Source organism: Mirounga leonina, unplaced genomic scaffold (assembly GCF_011800145.1).
Source record: "Mirounga leonina isolate KUSES-001 unplaced genomic scaffold, KU_Mleo_1.0 Mir_114, whole genome shotgun sequence".
NCBI lineage: Eukaryota > Metazoa > Chordata > Mammalia > Carnivora > Phocidae > Mirounga > Mirounga leonina.
Genome location: NW_023270265.1, coordinates 34605564 through 34618642, shown reverse-complemented (window position 1 = coordinate 34618642; position 13079 = coordinate 34605564). Strand labels below are relative to the sequence as shown.

General features: G+C 40.3%; 1 pseudogene; it reads right to left on the bottom strand.

Moving 5' to 3' along the window:
* Positions 1 to 4961: 4961 nt before the first annotated feature.
* LOC118026069 lies at positions 4962 to 7525 on the bottom strand (annotated as a pseudogene).
* Positions 7526 to 13079: the final 5554 nt, after the last annotated feature.

Genomic DNA, 13079 nt, shown 5'->3' with positions numbered 1-13079 from the left:
TATCTATCTATCTATCTATCTATCTATCTATCTATCTATCTATCTATCTACCTATCTATCTATCATCATCTATCTATCTATCTTCTTGCTGGCATTTGCACCTAAATGTATAATAGGCCTTTCAAACTCAACATGTCCCAAACTGGAACACTCTCACTCCAGAGTCTTTGCATTTGCACTTCCACCAAATATCCACATGGTTCACAATTCTTACTCCCTTCAGGTCAACTGCAAAGTCAATTTTTAAATGAGGCTTTCCTGACCATTTGCTATACAATGAATACAACCTGCCCCTTCCTTTTGCACTATGTATCCCCTTCCTTTCCTTAATCTTTCTCCGTGGAACTTATTACATGTAAATATTATAGATCTATTTTTTAAACTGTTGTTACCAATCTCCCCTCACTGGAGTGTAAGCTCCACGAGGGTAGGGCCTTATCACTGCTAAATCCCTAGCACTGAGAAAAGAGCCTAGCATGGAGTGGGTGTTCAATAAATATTTGTTAAGTGAATGTTGAAGCTACTTAACGAGAAGAGAGTGAGAAGCATGGGTGAGGAAGGAACACTAGTATTCACAAGCTGGGTGACAGAACAAGGGCCTATAAAACAGACTAGCAGGCAAGGGAAGGAAACTCAAGAGAGAATAAGGTCCCAGAAGCGAAAAGAGGAATTTCTAAGTAAGGTGCCAAATATTGTGAAGATCAAATGAGGCAAGAACTACAGAGTGGCTCTCTGTCTTTGAGAGTTAGAGGGCGCTGATGACTTTATGGATGACAGCTACTTCAGTGATGTGGTGGAAGAGAAAACCAGACCACACTGGGATGGAGTAGCAGCAAATAGAAACATAGGGTTAAAGACTGGGAGAAAGGGCAAGTAGGCAAGCAAGGCTGAAGCTGCAGGAATGAGGGTTTAATGATAGAGGAAAGTCAGGAGAAATAAGCTCAGCTCAGCTGGAGGGGTTTGCCTTAGGCAGAAGGAAGATCTCACCCTTGGACTCTGAGATGCTAGGAAGGAGGATAAGATGGGTTTGTTTTTCTGATGTACATAGTCAGGCTGGTACATATGGTTATATAGGTTATATCTCCTCTGAGGACCACTGACTGAGGGGGCCATTCTGCTCTCCAAGTTATAAGCCCTGACACGGGGCTGTGTCAGCAGCTTTTATTAATGTAGTATCCAAGCCATGCCTCTGAGGTGTTGTGTACCTTTTTGTAAGGTTTACAAAGGAGGCCTTGTATGGAACTTATATATTTTTAAATAAATATACGTATTAAACTTTATATATTAAATATTACAGGTATAGTGGAAAGCCTCTTGCGTACTACTCTGTGGTCCCAATGCCCCTTCTTCTTCCCCAGATACAATCACCATCCTGAATTTGGTTGTTTTCATTCCCATGTATGGTCTTACACTTTTACTATACATGTGTTCCCATAAACAATGTATTTTTGCATGACTTTAAAATTTGTATTAGTGGTCTCCTACTATACATATTACTCTGTAATTTATTTTTGCTGAATATTTATCCACGTTGAGCGTTATCCCTGTTGATACACGTACCTCTAGTTTGCTTTCATTAATTTTGTGAATATTTATTCATCTACTGACTAAATGTCCCACATTTTTTTTCTCCATTGTTTTTAAGGTTTCTGTTTTTAAAACCAAAGCTGTAATAAATTTTATGTGTCTCCTTATTACATATCGAGAGCTTCTCTCAAAGTGGAATTGCTGGTTTGTGAGGGGTGCCTACTTTCTTTTTACTAGATGGTGCCAACTTGCTCTCCCCATGGATATAGCAACATGTACTGCCTTCAGCCATGCATGAGGGTTACCATTTTCTGGGTTGGTTGTTTTTTTTCAGCATTTTAAGTTTTCTCCCATTTAATAGGTTATAGTTTTTATTGACATATTCCTGATTATGCATAAGTTTGAGTATATCTCCTATGTTTATTGGCCATTTGGGGTTCTTTCTTTTGTAAATTGTTTGTTCATATCCTTTCCTTTTCCTTCTCATTATCTTCACTTTCCTTAATGATATATAGGGTGTTTTTTGAATTCTGGTTACTGATTCTTTAATGCAAATATCTTCTTGTGCTTTGTGGCTTGTCTTTAATTTTTTAATGATGCTTTTGGTTGCATACATGATTTACATTTTAATATAGTCATATTTTTTCAATCTTTTCAAGGATGAATCAATACAAATAATTTTTAGGTGTGTGTGCTGGAGGGGGAAGTTACCAAAGGAAATTCTTGCCAAGTGATCTTTCTTTTTTCTGTAAAGTAAAGGAGAAGTCAACTTTGAAGAGATAACTGTGGAGTCCCTGAGGTTCCTCCTGTAGCTGACATGTATTAATTGAGTCCACAACAAATGCCTAGATCTAGGAGTTGGCTGGGGTGGGGGGGTGGTGAAACAGGATTTCATACATAGAACCTTGCTTTACTAGAGCTTACCATCAGAGGACTAATACAGGTTAGACTGTGTAACCCTGATATACTTCCTTAGAAACTCAGAGGAAGGAGAGATGGAAGCAGGATCGAGTTAATTATCTATGGACTGGATTAATCAGGGAAGACCATATGTCGACTTCCTTGACCTGCTATAAATCTAAGAATCACAAATGAAACATAGATAAGGAAACGGAGGCCGACCCAAGTTAAGGTCTCCCAGCTAGTGAGAGGCAGAATGCATACTAGAACTATAGTTCCCAGATCCAATGTGCTCCACCTGCCACTCAAAGCATGTTGACATGTCTTCTTTTGATCATAAAATAGAGGTCTGAGAGTGAAGCAAAGGAAAAGTCAAGTAAGACAAAATACAAATTCAATTACAACCAAAAGAGGCCCAAGACCATTTAAACTGGGTTCACAAACTGTTAGATGCGGTTATTATATTCACATCTAGTTGTTTGTCTTATGAGGCTACAGGCAGATATGTTATCCTCATTTTTTTTTTTTTTTTCAGTTGGGACAGAAAAAGGTAAAGTGACTTGACCCAGGACACTTTACAAGTTATAGCAAGAGAGAGTCAATAAACAAGGGCTCCATGTTCAATACTTTTCTCTTCCTAAACCACAAGACAAATGGCCACATATGTCTACAAATTATAGTCACTTTCTTGTTTCAGCTACTTTAGTTTTGTTCTTCCATTAACTGTCAGGTTAACTAGTTCTAATTCCCCCTGCTTGTGGAGAAAGCATCAAATTAGGCAGCTAATAAGTAACACTGAAAAAAATAAACCAGAGGTACATTGATCAAATTTCTCATAATCAAGCTATTACAGTCCTGTTTTTCCTATCTATATCCTTATCAGCAAACACGGATGTAGAAATCACCTTCAAATGCCTGTAGAGACACATTGTTAATCAGGATCAATCAAAAGTTCTCTCCATCCGGAAAATGCTTCAAAACGTTAACTCCTTTTATCTCATTATAGTAATAGCCTTATGAAGAAACTAGTTATCTTGTGCCTGTGTCCGAGAAATATCATAACACTAATTACAAGAAATCCTTAGACTATTCTCCAAAATCAAAAACAATGTCCATTGCTGTCGAAAGTTTGCTTCCTCCACGTTCCCAAGGAGATAAAATTCCACCAGGGCCAGGCACACCTGGCCCATTGGATAGGATACCTACAGGAGCTCTGTTCTAAACCACTAGTCTAGGGTGCTCTTCCTAGATGTGAAAATACTAAGGGGGCAGAAGAGGGAGGCAAGAAGCTCTGCTAGTGAAAGCTGGTGAGCAGTCACCAACGCCCTTTCAGAACTGGGTCTTTAAAGGTACTCTTCCAGGCAGGGAAGTGAGGAAAAGCATGTGACGTGGAGCAGACCCTAGCATCAAAGCAGTAAGGCATGAAAGGGCGGCGCAGGTTTGTATATGGATACCACTGTGTCGTCGGTGTTCAGGATGAGAAACAGGCTGTGACCATATCACCAATGGCCTTGTAGGGTGGGCTAACAAGTTGGGATTTTACAGGTAGGTCTGGGCATGCTTGGACTGGTGTTTCCAGAAAACCAATCTGGCAGCCAAGTGTGGGAGATGAATCTTAGGGAAGAAGCCCCATTCTTATGCTACTGCATCAGGCTAGGAGAGACAATGATGGCAGCTTGGTCTGCAGCACTAGAGTGGAGATGAAGGGATACATCCAAAACACATCTGGGGGAAGAATTAGTCAAATGACTATAAGGGAGAGAAAGTAATTCTTTTAGCTGAAATTGGAAGAAAAAATTAGTAAGAGCATCAGTGTCATAGAATACAGAAGATGAAGTCAGGCAAAAAATTTAAAAATTTAAAAACTTCTTTATAATAGTCAATTATTTTCTATCTAGGAAGAGTCTATTTTCAGGAAAAAAATAATTTATTCCTTTTTTTAAAAATAAAATTTACCCTAATGGTTTTTCTGTTTATAAAATTCATGCTTGAATGGCTTTTGATGTGCTGGAGTAAATAATCACCAATTGTGCCAAAAAATTTCAGGAAATTCTTCAACAGAAGAAATGCCTAATCTGTGTATCTGAGATGCTTGTGCATAAGCAAGGTCTCCTACAGCATAATATATATAATAGCATCTATATATTAATCTCTCTCTCTCTACACAAACACACACACACACAATCAGAAATCGATTTAAAACAAACATGGTATCATCTGCAGGAAGTGCCAAGGCATTTTTTCCATTAGCTTTCAATGTGAGGAAAACAAAATGAGAAGGTGACATTGTTTCATGGTTTCTTTCTTTTTTTTTTTTGAGGAAAAACTAAGCCTTATTTTTTTTTTAAAGATTTTATTTATTTATTTATTTATTTGAGAGAGCGAGAATTAGAGAGAGTACATGAGAGGGGGGAGGGTCAGAGGCAGAAGCAGGCTCCTCGCTGAGCAGGGAGCCCGATGCAGGACTCGATCCAGGGACTCCAGGATCATGACCTGAGCCGAAGGCAATCGCTTAACCAACTGAGCCACCCAGGCGCCCTATCCTTAATTTATTTTTGAATAGGTAATATATTCATGTGGTAGGAAAACATTAAGAATATACAGAGTATATACAGAATATACAGAGGGATGTCCCTCTTTTGCTTTAAAGGAATCACAGCTTACCCGAGTTGCTTACTTTTTCTCCTTTGACCTTCCTATTGCAAAGGGATTGTCTCAATAGGGCTCTGTTATTTCAGGAGGCTAAATAATACTGAGTTCAGGCTTTCATTCCATTCTATTCTATAAAAACCAGGTTTTTCTAAATCTAGTACTTAATAACTCTCTTAATTAAGAAGTTCCTCCTTCAATGTTCATTTCCTGGATACTGGTATACAGTGCAATCAAAACCCCCTTTCCCTTCAAGGGAGAGTGTTACTACTCCAAGATTTTTGTCCTGTGGTTCTGCTGCAGAGAGCCTCAGGGCCCATCACGGCAGCCAGTGAGAGGAAAGGGCTGCTTCCCATACCCAGTATAATAATATCGCCTCTCATGTTTTTGCAAGGTCTCTTAGCTGAAAGATGTAATGTGTATTTCAAGAAATATATATCCATATCTTGATGGCCCGAAATACATACCTACAAGGAACTGTTCAAAGTTCTTATCCAAACTACCTCGCCCAACTCCACACCTTATATCAACCTCATGCCCTTGTTTATAAAACAAAACCAATAAAAACAAAGAGCCAGAAACCCTTTTTTCCCTTCTAAATTAGTGACCTCATAGATTTTGTTTTACAGCTTATGGAAAATGATTTGGTGATCCTTCTGGAGCAGACCCTAGCAGGAGGTTGGCAACAGACAGAAACACCTCTGCTCACACTCCACCAGATCACAGGCAGGTTAGAGGAAGCTGCCAGCCTGTTCATACCTGTGTACTGAGAAGAATCTGGTACCTTGGAGGGCTCTGGCTTGGTACAAGGGAGATCTCTTGTGCCAGGACAAGGATGTGAAACTTAAGCTATCAAGAACTCTCCTGTGCTATCTCTGACCCAAATTTTAGCACCATTTTTTTTTCCATTTCACTTTCTAAGGTTGAAACAAAGGAACCCATATCCAGAGGGGAGTGGCACATGCCTCAAACTTGATACCATCCTTAATTTCTTCAGGAACATCACTTAAAAGACCAACACTCCCAATTCTCTTTTTAAATAGATTCCTGCTGTCAACCCTGATGGCCAATTGCAAAGACTTCTATTTCCCAATGGGTAAGAGACTTCTTCATCTTCTTGGTCATGGTTGGGATGAGGTGCATGTGGTCATCCACACACAGGTCTCCAGCTGCCACTTCACCTGAAGCTCTTTACTTCCTGCATCTATTGAATGTTTGGCTTTGTCATCACAATGCATGGTGCACTGGGCCAGGTCGTCCTGGAACTTCTCCAACTGGGCTTGAGCCAGAGGTGCATGGCAGCGCCCAATGCGTTGGTGCACCTGCTGCATGGACTCTTGGCTGTCCTCCCGACAGCCGGCACTGCCGCAGAATGTGAGGCCCTGCATCTTCCGGATGTTCTCTCTCTCCAGACTCTTCACCATGGAGTCTACTGCCCCCTGCACTAGGAGCTGCTGCAGCTCTGTCAGGGCAATCCCGCATTATACCCTCCTCCGCACCAGTGCCCACATGGACTCCAGTGCTCGGGCCCCCGTTTCACAGCTTCTAATACAGCTTCTGCAAGAGAGGCATCAGAGGTGCCTAAAGATAGGGGTGTTACAGAGGAAGTATGCCTTCTTCCCTACTGTGGATGCTGTGGTGCACTGCCCAGATTCCCCTTTCAGGACTCAGGTGCTCATTCACCCAGAACTAGGGCGTGTTGGTGGCTGACAGTTTTCAGCTGAATTATTTTCAGCCCCCTTCACAGGGGCAGCCCACATCTATTGGCTGATCATTTGGGGTTGGGTGGGTAAAAAGTCCTGGCCCCCTTCACATAAGGGGTAGAGGATCTTTAAAAGGCCATTCAGCTCCAGAGCTCCTCTAGGAATAGCTAAAGACTTGGCTACAGCTGTGTGGCAGCTTCTTCCTCTGCCCAGCCCTGCTCCTGTCGTTCTCACAGGTGATATTCCCAGGGGCACTACCCAATAAACTTCTTCATGGAAATCGGAGTCCGTTTCCCAGGAATCCCAACCTATGGCACCTACCAGGACCATAAAAAACCTTCCATGAGCACTAATTACACAGAATGAAGAGTGTCACTATAAAAGTATGTATTAAACGTACTGGGGTCTTGAACAAAATGAGCCATACTCCCTACTTACATTCTAGCTTATGTTCTAAAACTGACAACACAGAGATGTTGTAAACAGCACACAAGTGACTTAAAGGACTTTCGATATAAAGTTATTTTACTGAAAGAATCATAGCAAGAATAATAGCCAAACTATGAAAGAACCATAGCAAGAACAAATATAAACATATATATTAAAACCAAGAACAGGAGTTGAGTCCAGGTGACTAGCAGTTCTTCGTCTGTTAGATACTATAAACCATGATTTTTTTCCCCTGGTTGTTCGTTTTGCCTATCTCCTCCCCTGAAAAGCTGCTTGACAAGGTTACTTCCCTAAGGTTCAATCATTGTTGGGGTGGGGGGGGAGAAGACGGACTCCTGCAGTAATCGGACTGATGCCTGTGTGTCTCCACTGCCACCTAATGGGTTCTTTGAGCATTGAAGCCTCCATTGAATGATTGAATAGTACTTTTTTTCCAACTGCTGACACTATGTCAATAAAATGGCTAAATGTGACCATATCAAACTATGGGCCACTAGTTTTCACAGGGCAAACACTGAGGCTTATTTTGACTTCTGGAAAGAAGTTGTGTTAACTGTCTCCTTTTTCCTATTTACATTTGGGTACAAATAACCAGCCATCCAGGTTGTTTGGTAAAGTATTCTTTAAAAAAAAGGGTGGGGGCTCCGGGTGGCTCAGTTGGTTAAGCGTCTGCCTTCAGGTAATGATCTCAGGGTCCTGGGATTGAAAACCATGTGGGGCTCCCTGCTCAGCAGGGAGTCTGCTTCTCCTTCTCCCTCAGCCCCCCTCTGCCCCTACCCCCTGCTCATGCATGCTCTGTCTCTGTCTCTCAAATTTAAAAAAAAAGAGAGCGCGATTCCAGGCTGTTTCTGCAATAACTAAGCTTTTTCTAAGATAAAGAGTCAATGAGAACATGGGGGTAGGAAACACTCAGATAAAGAGGGTATTTTCAGGGGCTAGGATGCAGATGAATCCAATTAACTCCGAGTTTAAGACCATCTTCAGACTACCACTGGAGACTGTTATATGAGAAAGCCAAATAGGGCCAAAAAAATGAAAAAAGCTCCTGTCACCACATCAGAGGGCAAGGCCCATTGGACCCTCTCCTGCCTGTGGGGAAGTCAAAATAATTCATTCTCATGCTTTTCTTCCTGGCCTTCAAAGAGCTCCTGTGACTGCTTCAGCCTCCACTGCCCACATCTTCCTGCTAGACCTTGACCCATCCAGCTTTCTACGGCCTTTTGTTTCTGACAATCACATATGCTTTTATAATCTCTCATATTACTTCTAAGCTTGTTAAAACTACTGCTAGCTCCTAGAGATCCTCTCAATTATCTATCTGCTGCTTTCCCCCACCATTTCCCAAACACACACACACACACACACACACACACACTACCACCTAAAACTATTCTAGCTAGTGTACGAATACTTTTCTCCATCTTTTTATTTTGAAAAATTTGAAACATACAGAAAAGCTGAAAGATTAGTACAATGAACACATATATCATCTGGGATGACCGCTAACATCTTGCCACATTTTAATTCTTTCTCTTCATATGTGTATATATATAAACACACACACACATTTATACACGTATATATGTATATATATACATACATACATTTAAACACATATACATATACATATATATACACACACACAGTAGTTTCCCTTTATCTGCAGTTTCACTTTCCATGGTTTCAGTTACCTGTGGTCAACTGCAGTCAACAAGCACATGATCCTCTTCTGAGGTATAGTCAGAAGGTCAACAGAAGCCTAACACTATGTCACAATACCATGTCATTCACCTCACTTCATCTCATCACATAGGTATTTTATCATCTCACATCCTCACAAGAAGGGTGAGTGCAGTACAAGAAGATATTTTGAGAGAGACCACAGTCAGATAACTTTTATTATTGTATACTGTTTGTTTTTTAAAGACTTTATTTATTTATTTGGGGGAGAGAGAGGGTGTGCAAGTGGGAAGGGGTAGAGCGGAGGGGGAGGGGGAGGGGAGGGGAGGGAGAGGGAAAGAATTTCAAGCAAACTCCATGCTGAGTTGAGCACGGAGCCTGACGTGGGCTCAATCTCATGACCTTGATATCATGACCTGAGCCGAAACCAAGAGTCAGATGCTTACCCAACTGAGCCACCCAAGTGCCCCTATTATGGTATATTGTTATAGTTGTTCTATTTTATTATTTTATTATTGTTAATCTCTTACTGTGCCCAATTTATAAATTAAACTTTATTAAAGGTATTTTATGTATAGAAAAAAAATGTATATATAGGGTTTGGTACTACTATTTGCGGTTTCAGGAGTCTGCTTCTCCTTCTCCCTCAGTCCTCCCTCAGCATCCACTGGGGGTTTTGTAACATATGCTCCCCCCCCAATGTGGATGAGGGAAGACTACTGTGTGTGTATATACACACATGGACATATATATATATATACATATGTATACATATACATATACACACCCACATGAATTTCATGAAATTTCATACAATTTTTTTGGTTGAACCATTTAAAGATAAATTACAGATGTATGGCACTTCATCCCTAAATACCTGAGCAGGTCATTCTTCTAAGTAACCTAAGTAAATTTCACAACCTAAGTAAATTTCACACTCAATAAAGTTAACAATAATACAATACCATCTAATACCCAGTCCATATTCAAATTTTCCAAAGTATCCTCAAAATTTCTTTTATAGCTTTTTCAAACCAAGACCCAATCAAGATTTACCCATTGCACTTATTGTTATGTCTTTTGGTCTTTTGTCTTTTAATCTAGGAGTCCCCCACTTTTTTTTTTCTTTTTTGAGGTGGGGAGGGGCAGAGAGAGAGAGGAAAAGCGAGAATCTTAAGCAGGCTCCCAGCTCAGCGTGGAGCCTGACATGGGACTCAGTCTCACAACCCTCAGATCATGACCTGTGCCAAAATCAAGAGTCGAAAGCTTAACCAACTGAGCCACCCAAGCATCCCTCCCCAACTCTTTTTAACGACACCGACCTTTTGAAGAATTTAGGCATTTTCTTATAGAGTGTCTCATATTTCGGATCAGATTCTTCCCTCAGGGTCATTTTATCTGTTCCTCCACCTCTATTTCCTATAGACAGAAATTTGGGTCAAAAGGCTTGATTATATTCAGGTTAAGCATTTTTGGCAGAGTTCTTTCATTGGTGATGCTGTTACTTCATGTTGCATCAAATCAAAAGGCCTATAAAGTCAGGTTGTTCACCATTAGTGGTGTTAAGTGTGATCACTAGGTTAATTACTTTATAATTAATCTGCGGGGTGATACTGTGACACTGCACACACCCCCTTTTCCCTACTTCCTTTTACAAGATAGGTTCTAGCGTCCATTGATGATCTTTGCCTCAATTATTGGGGACTGCACAGATTTTTCCAATTGTATTATTCCATCTATAGGTACTAGCTGGCATTTTCCTACAAAGGAAAAAAAAACCCTTCCCTCACCCTTGATTTTGAGTATCATTCTAGACTTAGGAACTTTAAAAATGCATTCAGTGCTTCGATCATCTATCACAGTCATTATTCTGTTTAGCCCAACTTGACTCACATTTGGCCAGAGGAGTTGAACTTGATTCTGAGCGCTTTTTGACTTGATCCTATTAGTTTTGGGGTACTTCCTGGCTTTCTGGCAAGGTGTTCTAGGCTCACCTTTGTACTTTTGTATTTTCTGGGCCCGAGACCTGAAAACAACCACTTCTCCAAGAAGTGCTGTTTCTTTTGTGGAGAAAGGGATCTAGATATCAAGATATGAGCACCCTCCATTGGGAGAAATTATAATATATACTTCTAAGAAATATATACAAAAACAGCTCTAATTCAAATTTAACATCAGAGGGCTTCCCCCGTAAACCTTCTTTTATTTTATATTTTTCATTTCTTTTCTCTTAGATTGCTAACATATATGATTCACTTTATAGTAGAATAGAAAGTTTCAAAATTGCAGTGCCAATAGTACAATTATAATAAATCTGTGACATCTGAGTTTTTGTTTTGGTTCTTTTTGCCCTCAGAGTATATCCCACTAAGAACATATGTAAGACTATTATTAAACACCATTTTCAAATATGTCTAAAGAATTTTGAATGACTGCCATTTCTGATCCTTGTAAAGCCTTAGGTTTAATCTTTTTCAAACTGAAGGAATCCTGTTTTCTCTTTTTGGTGGCATGTTTTCAGTTCTTTAGTGGTACCTGTAAAACACAGGAATAGCTGAAAATGCACATCCTAAGATAAGCAAGGCAGTGCAAATATAAGTGAACAAACCAGAATTGCTATGACTGATGAGCACCTGCACTGGTCAGCATCCATTTAAGGGTGTTTTTCTGTCACCTTTAAATGAATGATGGCACCTAAGAATCACCTCAGGGTATATTTTCAATGCACTGTGTGCAAAAACACTCAATAAGTACAAAAAGCCAGTAGCCTGCCCTGCAGCGACTCTCCATGCAAACATTCAAAACACCTATTATGACTAAAGAGGGCAAAGGCACAAGCAGTTATTATGACTATGTACACATCTCTAATTCATCATCTTAGGCATTTGTCAAGATTGCAAAAAATGTGGGCAAATCTGGTGCTACTTTTAGTCAGGAAGGGAGGTAATAAAAGCTAAACTAAAGAATGAAATCTCATGGAGCACCTGGGTGGCTCAATCAGTTGAGTATCTGAGTCTTGATTTCGGCTCAGGTCAGGGTCTTGAGATCAAGTCCCGAGTCAGGCTCTACACTCAGTGGAGTCTGCTTGTCCCTCTCCTTCTGCTCTTCCCACCGCCTCCCCTTGCATTCTCGCTCTCTTAAATAAATAAAATCTTTAAAAAAAAAAAAGAAAGAATGCAATCTGTCATTTAACCAATAGTTTGTCACATACTCTTGTGCTCTGCAGTGGGCTGGCACATTTCCAAAGGCAGCTGCTATATTTTAAATTTCTTCAACGAAAGGAAATGGCTGTATATTCTAATGACAGTTTGTGGAGTCTTCAAATGTTATTTTACCTACTAGGTTTCAATAAAATAAATACCAGGTTTAAAGAACTAGAGGTTTTAAGATACTGCTCTTTTTGAAGAATGAGCATGATCAAATTTGAATGAGAGAGTTTTATGAAAAATTAGACACTGAAAGTAGATTTTCACACTTCAATGGAGGTGGTAAGTCTGAACACTTATTTGAAGTATCACTGTTGGTCAAAGTTTATACTTGCTCCAATTTTGTCTCTAACAGCTATTGAACCACTGTGAAAATTAAATGAGTACATGTAAAGTGCTTAGAATGGCGCCTGGTATATACAACTGTTATTTTTTTTTATAGATTTTATTTATTTATTTGAGAGAGAGAATGAGACAGAGAGCATGAGAGAGGGGAGGGTCAGAGGGAGAAGCAGGCTCCCCGCCGAGCAGGGAGCCCGATGCGGGACTCGATCCCGGGACTCCAGGATCATGACCTGAGCCGAAGGCAGTAGCTTAACCAACTGAGCCACCCAGGCGCCCTACAACTGTTATTTCTTTATGAGAATTAAAATTAAAACTATATTGCTTTTTTCCCCACCAAATACAAACTATGTTGTACAGAGGAGTGAGAGATTAAAAGCAATCCTGAAAACAAAAGCTATCAAGATGACATAGAAATCCATACATGAGGGCACCTGGATGGCTCAGACAGTTAAGCGTCTGCCTTCGGCTCAGGTCATGATCCCAGGGTCCTGGGATCGAGTCCCGTATCGGGCTCCCTGCTCCTTGGGAGCCTGCTTCTCCCTCTGCTTCTCTCTCTCTCTCTCTCTCTGATGAATAAATAAATAAAATCTTAAAAAAAAAAAAAATCCATACATGAGCT